The 11444-nt window shown below is 46.4% G+C and overlaps 1 pseudogene across 1 annotated transcript; it reads left to right on the top strand.

Annotated features, from left to right (window-relative positions):
• The first annotated feature begins 357 nt into the window (after positions 1–357).
• Positions 358–1314, top strand: LOC122682041 (annotated as a pseudogene). Its single transcript, XR_006337195.1, has one exon. The product of XR_006337195.1 is annotated as an RNA transcription, translation and transport factor protein-like (transcript).
• The last annotated feature ends 10130 nt before the right edge of the window (positions 1315–11444 follow it).

The raw sequence follows: 11444 nt of genomic DNA, 5'->3' as shown, positions 1-11444 counted from the left end.
ACACTGGCTTTGGGTTCCCTGCATCATACAGCGTATTCCCACTGGCTATCTACTTTGGCCACCTGAGTGAAGAGCCGACTCAATGAGAAAGGCCTTGATGCTGGAAAAGATTGAGGGGCAGGAGAAGAGGGTGACAGAGGATGAGATGGTTGGATGGCATCATCAACTCAATGGACATGAGTTTGAGCAAACTCTGGGAGATAGTGAAGGACTGGGAAGCCTGTTGTGCTGCAGTCCATGGGGTTGAAAAGTCAGACATGACTGAGCCACTAAACAACAATCTATTTTACATATGGTAGTGTATCTATTTCCCTGCTACTCTCTCAAGTCTATATTTCAAGACTCAGTGGGTCTCCCGGCTGCATCCCGGGGGACTGGAGCGAGCAGCCGGGACCATGTTCCGACGCAAGCTGACGGCCCTTGACTACCACAACCCTGCCGGCTTCAACTGCAAAGATGAAACAGAATTTAGAAACTTCATTGTTTGGCTTGAAGACCAGAAAATCAGACACTATAAAACTGAAGACAGAGGTAATTTAAGAAACATCCACAGCAGTGACTGGCCCAAGTTCTTTGAAAAGTATCTCAGAGATGTTAACTGTCCTTTCAAGATTCAAGATCGACAGGAAGCAATCGACTGGCTTCTTGGCTTAGCTGTTAGACTTGAGTATGGAGATAATGCTGAAAAATACAACAAGGACTTGGTACCTGATAATACAAAAAACGCTGACAATGCAGCTAAAAATGCAGAGCCATTGATCAATTTGGATGTAAATAATCCTGATTTTAAGGCTGGTGTAATGGCTTTGGCTAACCTTCTTCAGATTCAGCGTCATGATGATTACCTGGTAATGCTTAAGGCAATTCGCATTTTGGTCCAGGAGCGCCTGACACAAGATGCAGTTGCTAAAGCAAATCAAATGAAAGAGGGCTTGCCGGTTGCCTTAGACAAGCATATTCTTGGTTTTGACACGGGGGATGCAGTTCTTAATGAAGCTGCTCAAATTCTGTGATTGCTGCATATAGAAGAGCTCAGAGAGCTACAGACGAAAATTAATGAAGCCATAGTAGCTGTTCAGGCGATTATTTCTGACCCAAAGACAGACCACAGACTGGGGAAGGTTGGAAGATGAACACTTTAGGATTTCAGCTTCTCACCTACTTAGTACAGTTGGAAACCATGTAAGCTTTGGCATGTGTGTGGAAATGTCATGTTTTCAAGGGAAGAATCCCAGAAAATTGACTATGTTCTAGGGATTTACCATCATTGCTTTTTCTTTAATAAAGTTGGGAAGGCGGAAAAAAAAAAAAAAAGACTCAGTGGTAATTCCAGAGGTCAGGCAGTAGGCCGAGAGCTCTGCATACATTCCACCCAGGTATCTATGAAATAATAAGAAGTAGGTTGCATAAAATCAACTTTTGCCACGTGGAAACCAACACTCAAAGAAAGCAGAGAACTTGACCAAAGTCCCATAGATGAGGGGTGAATCAGGAACAGAGTTAGGGTTTAAATTTTGGCCTCTTGGGCCATTCCCACCTCCCAATCCTGCACTCACAGGAGACATCGTGCATGGGTCCACAGATGTTTCCCTCTCAGCCCAGATGCAGCCTCAAATCTCAGTGGAAGGTTCTAGGCAGCCACCACCAACCAAAAAGACCACAAGATCTCCAGGGCAGCGACCCGGTCTGGTTTTAGGCCACGCGGAGTCCTGGCAGCTCCCCCCCCACTCCAGTGTGTGATACTTGATTGTTGTTGCTGTTCCTTCACTAAATCATGTCCGACTCTTTGCGACCTATGAACTGCAGCTTCCCTGTCCTTCACCATCTCCCGGAGTTTGCTCAAACTCATGTCCATTGAGTCAGTGATGCCATCCAACCATCTCGTCCTCTGTGGCCCCCTTCTCCTCCTGCCCTCACTCTTTCCCAGCATCAGGGTCTTTCCCAATGAGTCAGCTCTTCGAATCAGGTGGCTAAAGTATTGGAGCTTTACCATCAGTCCTTCCAATGATTATTTGGGTTGATTTCCTTTAGAATTGACTAGTTTGATGTCTTTGCAGTCCAAGGGACTCTCAAGAGCTTGTCCAGCACCACAATTCATATTATACAATTGGTACTTTGTAGAAGCTCAGTAAATAATTATTTAAGGGATGGGGAGAGGGAAAGAACAGAGGAAGGAAGGTGTCGTGAAGAGTTAGCTGCCTACCAGTTAACCTTCCTGCTCTATGATGTAGGTTATTACTGTCACGCACCACCCAACCTGCTTCACAACCAACCGGGTGATGAACTCAGCAATTAGGTGATGAACTCTCCCCAGGGAAATGGGAGCAGAAGCAAGAAGGGCCACTTTGGGGCGAGGCTTCTGAGAAGGATAGCTCCTCCTGGCCTCTCTCCGCTGGTGCAGCAGCGTCCTAGTGGATTTCACGGCCACAAGGCGGAGCTGGGGCCCAGAGTCATAGAGTGACGCGCCATCCGGAATATCTACCGTGGCTGTTACCTGGGCAAGAAATAAACTGTTCTTGCATCTGAGCCATCATGCCCCAGGGCGGGGAGGGGGTCTGTGCATGGCAATAGGTTTTTCTGCCCTAAGCAATCCATCACAGAAGGGAACAATCTGCTTTCCTGTGACCTAGGTAGCAATCCTGGCATCCGTGCCAATGAGCCAATGTCTGTGGGTTCCCCAACCCCTCTTCCTGCCCGAGCAGAACTGGACGGGTTACACTGGGCAGGCCGGAGTACGGTGGTGTGTACAGGCTCCTGGAGGGGCTGTCGGGGGACACAGACCACTGTGGGACCCCCAGTTACTTCTGGAAACCTCAGGCCCCTTCAGCATGTAATGGGTTCCTGTTTATCCTTTTTCCATTTGGGAATTAACTGTTTGTTAAGGCATGAAAGTCCCTCTTCATTTTTTTTAAACTTTTTATTTTGTACTGGCGTATAACCAATTAACAATGTTGTGATAGTCTTAGGTGAACAGTGAAGGGACTCAGCCATACATATATATGTACCTATTCTCCCCCAAACATTCTCCCCCAAACTCCCCTCCCATCCGGGCTGCCACGTAATGCTGAGCAGCGTTAACTGTGCTCTATAATAGGTCCTTGTTTGTTACCATTTTAAATATAGCAATGTGGCTATTGTGTGAAAACTGTATCAATATTAATTAAGTTGATTTGGCTCATAGTGCTTTTCAGGTCTGCTATACCCTACTTTTCTGTCTATTCATTCTGTTGATTTTTGAGAGTTTGATATTGAGACTCCAACTAAACATCTTGATTTATCTAGTTAAAAAATAATCGTAATATATAGTGGAACTATATGTAACTTTGTTCTGTCTTTTCCAAGTCTTTTGTAAATGTGTTATTATACTTCCGTAACTTAAAAAATAAAAAAGAAAAGGAAACTATAGCGGTGTGTACATGTCCATCCCAAACGCGCTAACTATCCCTTACCCCTGTCCTTCCCCCGCCTCCAGCAACCACAAGTTTGTTCTCTAAGTCTGTGAGTGAAAAATCCCTTTTAAAAGACAGAGAAGTATGAGGAACTATTTCAGGTCGGGTTCCCCAGAAACAGAGCAAGAGGTTTATGGAGGAGCAAGTGCTTCCAGAAGAAAAGCCTGTACAAGAGAGAGACAGAAAAAAAAAAAAAGAGAGACAGGCAGGATGGAGCAGGGACAGACCAGGCAAAGCTGGGGTTCAGCCTCAGCTGGACCACGGGGAGCTCTGGAGTATAAGGAGCCTCAGTCTTCCGGACTTGAGGCAAGGGAGCCCGGCTTTTGTTGCCCCATCAGTCACTCACGGGTCCTCGGTGGGGGTCAGGGTGGAGTGAGAGGGTGGGGGATGTCTATTCCTGGACCTCTCCAGGCGAGGCAGCATCCATCAGCCAGGATCATTCTCCAAGAGCATTGCTTATGGAGCCAGCAGCCACAGGACTCACAGCTGGGCTTCTGGGCAGGGAACTAAGACCCCAGGAGCAGCTGGGGTCGGCTGTGGGGACAGGGGCAAAGAGAATTCAGGATGAGGTGGTGGACAGTAGCCAGGTACCAGCACGCTCTCTCATGTGACCCCCACAACAGCTCCAAGAGGTAGGCTCTCTCATTGCTACTGTTCCGTTTTACAGATGAGTGGAAAAAGAAATGACAACCCACTCCAGGATTCTTGCCTGGGAAATCTCATGGACAGAGGATCCTGATGGGCCACAGTCCATGGGATCACAAAGAGTCGAACACGACTGACACGACTAAGCACGCACGGACACATTGAAGCTTATAGAAAGATTAGGAAAGCAGATAGAAAGATTGGTAGAGCAGGAGTTTGAACACAAGCATAACTGACTCGGGAGGCCCACGTGTCACTGCTGTCTAATCCTGCTCCCCTCGATGCAGGAGGGGTTCGATGGTGGGCAAAGCGACATCTCGCAGCACCTTGACATTTCCATAGGATTCTGCCTGGCCTTTGTCTCCAGGGTTGGCACCGGCCAGGAAGGCAGCTGGCAGGGCAGCTGGTCTGGCCAGGGACCCCACCCAGGGGTTGCAGACAGGGCGGGGCCAGCAGTTCTCGGCTGGGATCCTCTGCGTGCCGCCCTGCAGGTGGTGCAGTCACCGCTCTGACTCAGAGGTTGCCGGCCTCCTGGTTTGCTGATTTTGCAAAATAAGCAGTCCTGGGCTGCAGCCCGCATGCCTTTGTGATGCCTGGCTTTCCTGGGAGTGGTGGAGAAAGAGAGGGTGTTTAAATCAGTGCGAGAAATGCACTGACCAAACAGGTCCCCCCTCCCCCCATCCCCCACCACAAACTGCAAGGTACAGAGAGAAGACACCTGGGGACCAGCAGCCTGCAGACTCAAGCTCGGCTGCCTGGGCTCGGATCCCAGTCCATCACTACCGGCGAGATGGCCTGGGGCAAACCACTCACCCTCCCTTTGCCTATGGATAAAACAGGCTCATCCCTAGAGCTTTTGTAAGAATTAATTGTGCTAATACATGGAAAGTGCCTAGTCCGTATCAAGACCTCAGTTAATTTCTACAATCGTGAGACTATGGGTGCTCAACCCCAGCTTTCCATTCCTCATAAGTCAAACGCCAGGGTCTACCTTGAACTATAAAGATGGAAAACGTACCCCATTTCCCTCTGGTATTGCCTGCTTTTGTTCCCTGTACAGTGCTTCCAGGTAACTAACTGTTGCTTATATTTGTCCAGCATCTACCGTCATCGTCAGAAGCCAGAAGTCCACACCGTCTGGTTTCCCACTCTACCAATCCTCCATGAAGCTCAGAGAAGTGAAGCAGTTTGCCCACCGCTCCCTAGTGACAATTCGCTGGAGCTTGCAAGTGGGTTTAGAATCTGACTCCAGTTCCCTGCTTCCTCTCCATCCCCTCACACTTACTTGTTCACTGTAGGAATATTTACTGGCTGCCAGTGTTGCACCAGGCTCTATGCTGGTTCTGGTGTCATAGCCATGAATGACTTCAACGAAGTCCCTGTGCTCAAAGGCTCACATTCTATGCATGTGTGTGCTGTCACTTCAGCCGTGTCCAAACCTTTGCGACCACTTGGACTGTAGCTCGCCAGGCTCCTCTGTCCTTGGGATTCTCCAGGCAAGAATACTGGAGCGGGTTGCCATGCTCTTCTCCTGGGGATCTTCGAGACCCAGGAATTGAACCTGCGTCTCTCATGTCTCCTGCATTGGCAGGTGGGTTCTTCTCCATTAGAGGCAACTGGGAAGCCCTTACATTCTAAGCCTTAAATTCAATATCAGCAAAGTAGGATAATAAACAAGCAAACAACTCCCCACATAGGATAGTTGTGGGTGATGACAGATGCAGCAAAGAAAATGAGAGACAGGATGCTGGGAAATACAGTGATGAGGAGGGGACTGCTCTGGTTTGGTGGTCTGGACAGGTGACGCTGGAGAAGAAGCAAGAGTGAGGTGAGGGCGGGAGCTGGTGGGTTTCTAGGGGAAAGGTCTCTGTGCAGAACAAGAGCCAAAGTAGAGGTGGAGGAGGGAGCAAGCCTGGCTCGTGCTCATGGAACACAGGAGGCTGGGTGAGCAGGGAGAAGGCAGGGCTGCATGACCCCGCCTCGGTCAGCTCCTCAGAGCTCACCCTCGCCCTGGCCCCCACTCCTTCCACAGCTGCACTCCAACTCCAAGGACCACTCTTGCAGCATCCGAATGCACATTTCGAAGCTCATGGAATCTGATGGCTGGAGTCTCTGAGTTCCTTCCCCTCTTCATCATCATCATCGTTGTTCAGTCGCTCAGTCTTTGCGACCCCATGGACTGTAGCCCACCAGGCTCCTCTGTCCATGGGATTTCCGGGGCAAGATACTGGAGTGGGTTGCCATTCCTTCTCCAGAGGATCTTCCCAACCCAGGGATCAAACCCATGCCTCCTGCATCTATTGCACTGACAGGGCAGATTCTTTATCACTGAGCCACTAGGGAAGACTGTCATCATCATTATTATTATGATATTGTCACTAGCCCTATTTAACAAGTAAGGAAACTGACTCAGAGAGGTTAAGTGACTTGTCCAGCATCACACAGCTAGAAAATGGAAAGACTGGAATTTGACCTGAGACTGATTTTACCGCTGCCCTTCACTGGCTCAGAAGACAGGACCCTGTGTATCCTAAACACTCCTAAGTCCAAGCTTATACACTTATTACCTTAAAAATTCATGTGAGGTTTCTGTTCCACTCAACTTTATGTTTTTGCTATGCCTTCAAGGAGCCACAGCACAAACACTGGCCCTGGGCTCAGACCATGGCCGGAGGACTCAATCCTGCCTGCCCTTTGCCTGTCTGCGGAAATATACGTTACGGAACCAAACCACACCCCTTCGTTCACAGATTGCCGTTGGCTGCTTTCCTGCTCAAACATGGAACCCAGTAGCTGTTACTGGGACTGTATGGCCCTCAACACCTGAAATATCGACTGTCTGACCCTTTACAGAAGAGGGCTGCAGACCCTGGTACATGGCCACCTGCTCAGCTTCTGCTTAGTCTACACAGTGCCCAGCCCAGGGTGCAGCACAAAGGGGGCCCTTAAAGCAGGTGATTAATTCTTCCCTGGGGTTTCCCTGGTGGCTCAGCTGTAGGTTAAGAATCTGCCTGCCAATGCAGGAGAGGCAGGTTCGATCCCTGGTCTGGGAAGATCCCCTGGAGAAGGAAATGGCAACCAGCTCCAGTATTCTTGCCTGGGAAACTCCATGGGCAGAGGAGCCTGGAGGACTACAGTCCATGGGGTTGCAAAGAGTTGGACACTTAGCACTGAGCGACTGAACAACAACAAATTCTTCCAAGGCCTTGAACAAATGTTCCTTCCCGTGAGGAGACGCCATAACCCTCGCCACGGGCACCCCCCTCTCTCAGAGGGGATGTGCAGGTAAAACCTCTACTGCATATGCTCCTAGCAGTTGCCAGACTTACAAATAAAGGTACAAGACAGCCAGTTAAATTTGAATTTCAGATAAATAGCAACAAAGTTTTTAGCATAAAAACTTACACTAAAAAGTTAGTCTAACATTATTATGCTAAAATTTTCACTGTGCTATACTAAATTCCAAATTTATTATGCTAAAATCTTTAGCATAAAATGTACCCAATATTACAGGGAATATACATATGCTAAAAATATATTCTAAAATTATTACACTGAAAATTCTGAAGTTTTACATTAAATTCCAAATTTATTATGTCAAAAATCTTAGAATGAGTATATCCCAAATATTGCATGGGATATACTTATGCTAAAAATTATTCTAAAATTACTATGCTAAATTTCTAAAATTATTGGACCAGATTCTAAATTATTACACTAAAATCTTTTAGTAAAAAGCATGTTCCCAAAATTACATATAGAACATACTTTACTAAACAAATTATTCTACTAAAATTATGAAGTTATTATACTAAGTTCCATATTTATTATGCCAAAATTTTAGTGTAAGTGTGTTCAAAATGGGCTTCCCTGGTGGCTCAGATGGTAAAGAATCTGCCAAATATTTCCTGGGACATACTTATGCTTAAAGGTTTTTATCCGTTGTTTATCTGAAAATTCCAGTTTAACCGGCTTCTTGTGTTTCGTCTGGGATTACTACAAAGGAGGGAATCTGGAGGCAGAAGAGGAAGCTCAGGCCTGTAGGGACTTTATCCCTGCCAGACTTCTCCATGGTGAATTGGTTTCAATAGTAGACGTAGGAATGTAGCCACAGCAAGCTTCCAAGACCCTTCCCCAAATGTTTTTAAAGTAGGACATCCTCTCAGTACCCAAACAAAGTGAGCTATTTTCCAAGAGAGCATCCCAAAATCTACTTCTGGATGCAAGGTCTGTAGCTTTAAGGCAGCAGAATTTTTATTTTTTTTTAAAACTGTCCTGGTCGTTTTGTTTCGTTTGGTGTTTCACAAGCTGAGATCTGATTTTCCTATCTAAGTTGCTCTATCCTTTTGTTCCTCTCTTTGTCTCCCTGGCTCTCCCTGTCTCATTGTAACATTTCTTGCTCAGGGGGATGGAGCAGGACATAAAATGCCTTTTGACAGGTGACAAGATGAAACCAGCATCATGAAGGGTTTGGGGCCGTAATCCGGGTGGCAGAAGGGAGGAGCGATGAGGCTTAGGAATGAAACAAAATTGAGCTGGAAGCACAGCTGCTGCCACGGGGACCTGCAACCAGGGATTTCTGCTTCATGGGATCATTGTGAATGTTAGATGAGTTAATAGGTGTGTGGTATGTGAGGGTGAACTATTATTATTAGGGCAAACAAAGCAGTGAAACACAATTGAACAGAATGAGAGGGTGTCATGTGTGCTATTTCAGGGAGAGAGGATGGGAAAATCTTGTTGGAGGTGACAAGAGGGAAGGACAGCCTTCTTTGGATGTTTAGGAGGAGACAGCTCTGGTGGCAGAAGAAACAGCTCATCAGAAGCCCCGAGTGAGATCATGGTTGTCAGGGGCAAGTTCAAGGCCACTGAGGCTAGAGCTTAGATATCAAGGCAAGATCAAGGGATGAGGCTGAAGAAGGACATGCCAGTGATGCAGGTCACTGATGGTCTTGCTTATTGTTCCATGCTGTCTGGGAGCCACTGGAGTTTCTGAGCAGGAGGATGACAGGTTGTGTTGGTTGCTACATGAATGAGGCATGTGGGGGTCAGAACAGAAGCAAAGAACTAGCTGGGAGGCCATGGGGTCCAGATGAGAAGTGATGGTGACTTTGAAAGGAGTCTGGATGAAGGAAGTGATGAGAAGTGGTCAGACTGGGCATCCGTTCAGAAGATGTGACCAATAGGAGTTACTGACAGATGGGATAGAGCCTATGAAAGTCAGGGGTCAATAGTGACGCTAAGATTTTGGTCTAACCAGTTGAAAGAGAGCCAGTTACCTAAGTGGGGGTAGAGCACAGAAGAGTAACACCATCAGTGGTCATTATCATTGCATTATTTTATTATAAGAGTTGTAGGAGAGCAGTATATGTTTGACCCATGCTCCTTCAAGCCCTAAATTCACTGTTTAGGTTAAGTCAGTCCCCACAAAGGCCAGGGGTTTTAGTCTGAATAAGAAACTTCACACAAAGGTTAAGTATGGTTTGGTTCACCCTCTGTAGGAGGGAATCACCTTGTGCCCATACCTATTTCCATAGGTATCTTGTCTTTCTTGACAAACATTGAATGAAAGTTGTCAGTTATCCAAGACTGTATCCGTGGGACTTCCCACTTTGTAAACACTCATTTTAGTATTTCCTCAAGTTGTGCATATTCTAGAACAATTTAGAAAGCAGCTTTTTCTCCAACCCTGTTCACACCTAATACATCCCAAGGACAAACCCAAGGGGTGGGTCCACTGATGTTTGGAATTTTCAGCATCAATGCCCCTTACTCTGGATGGTGCTAATCAAGAATTGCATGTATTTCAGATGCACAGAGGTGTATATACAGGTGCACAGAAATTCATCAGAGTGTTTTTACTGTGTCCTCTCCACACCTGGGTTGGTTGAGCTGAAGTTTCTTTGGTGAACATTTCCTAAACCACAGGAGAGCAACACATCACTGACCACATCTCACACACTCACACAGACACAGACACACACACACACACACACACGAGAGGTGGTTAGATCGTGTATCCATTCAGAACATGCGGCCAATAGGAGTTACTGACAGATGGAATAGAGCCTATGAAAGCCAAGGGTCAATGGCAACTCTAAGATTTTGATCTAACCAGGGGAAAGAGAGCTGGTTACCTAAGTGGGGGCAGAGCACAGAAGAGTAACACCATAAACAGTAACACCAGAAGCGTAACACATGCAGACACACACACACACACACACACACACATCTTCTTTCCAAAGGGAGAGAAATCTTTGTAAATGTAAGCTGAAGTTTGTAAATGTAAGTTGAAGTCACAAGGGAGGTGGAAAAGTGGAAAGGAGGCCTTTCTCCCCAAGAGACTACTCTCATGGTGTTTTCAGTTAATACAGTACAACAGATTGGGTTTCCATGAGCTTCCCCCAGATTGTAGGCATTTCTTCTGAAACCATGACTTGAGATAGTCTATGATAGTTGTTAAGTCGCTCAATTGTGTCCAACTCTTTAGGAGCCCATGAACTATAGCCCACCAGTCTCCTTTGTCCACGGAATTCTCCAGGCAAGAATACTGGAGTGGGCAGCCATACCCTCCTCCAGGGGATCCTCCTGACCCAGGGATTGAACCCGTGTCTCCTACATTGGCAAGTTTACAGTAGACACAAGTGAACCATACTTGATGGATGCCAATATTCAGCATCATCAGCTTCAGTGGTCATCTTCTGCCAGCTAGCCTTCCACGCCCCTCGCCTGTGTTGGATCCAAGACATACAATAACCTGCAAGGGACCTGTTTTTACTTTCCCCACCCTCATGCATGTCAGGGCAAGAACTTTCCTTTCATGCTGCACACATTCTTCTCAAAACCTCCGACTTCCCAAGCCACTTAGTAGCACAGAAAACCATCTCCCTAGAATCTTTGCACATCTCATTCAAGTTCAAAACTCATCTCCTGTCATTTATAATCATTTGGCAAGTTTCATTTAAAAAGAAAATCCATTTAATGAAATATTTCTGTTTAAATACCAGCACATTAGATTTGCAAAAATGTACCCATCTTGAATATATTTAAGCAAAAATCAATAAAGGTTAATAGCATATTGCTAGAGCATCGCAATGACAGAAAGTCAAATAATTCCTTTTGTAATTGAATAGTATCACTGGAGTGTATGAAGAAATCAACAACGACATTTCTACCATATCTTTTCAAATGGTGTGTGAAATTCAACCACTGGGCTGTGATAGCCACAGACAATTCAAATTTGACTAATTAGGTGAATTGTGCAATTTTCCATTTTTTAATAGGAAAGGGGGGATGGCAAGGCAATTTTGAGAGGGTTGGAGCCAGAAGGAGTGGGGGTAAAACCATGTG

Source organism: Cervus elaphus, chromosome 23 (assembly GCF_910594005.1).
Source record: "Cervus elaphus chromosome 23, mCerEla1.1, whole genome shotgun sequence".
Lineage (NCBI taxonomy): Eukaryota > Metazoa > Chordata > Mammalia > Artiodactyla > Cervidae > Cervus > Cervus elaphus.
The sequence above is the reverse complement of the archived record's forward strand: the minus strand, read 5'-3'. Positions and strand labels throughout refer to the sequence as shown.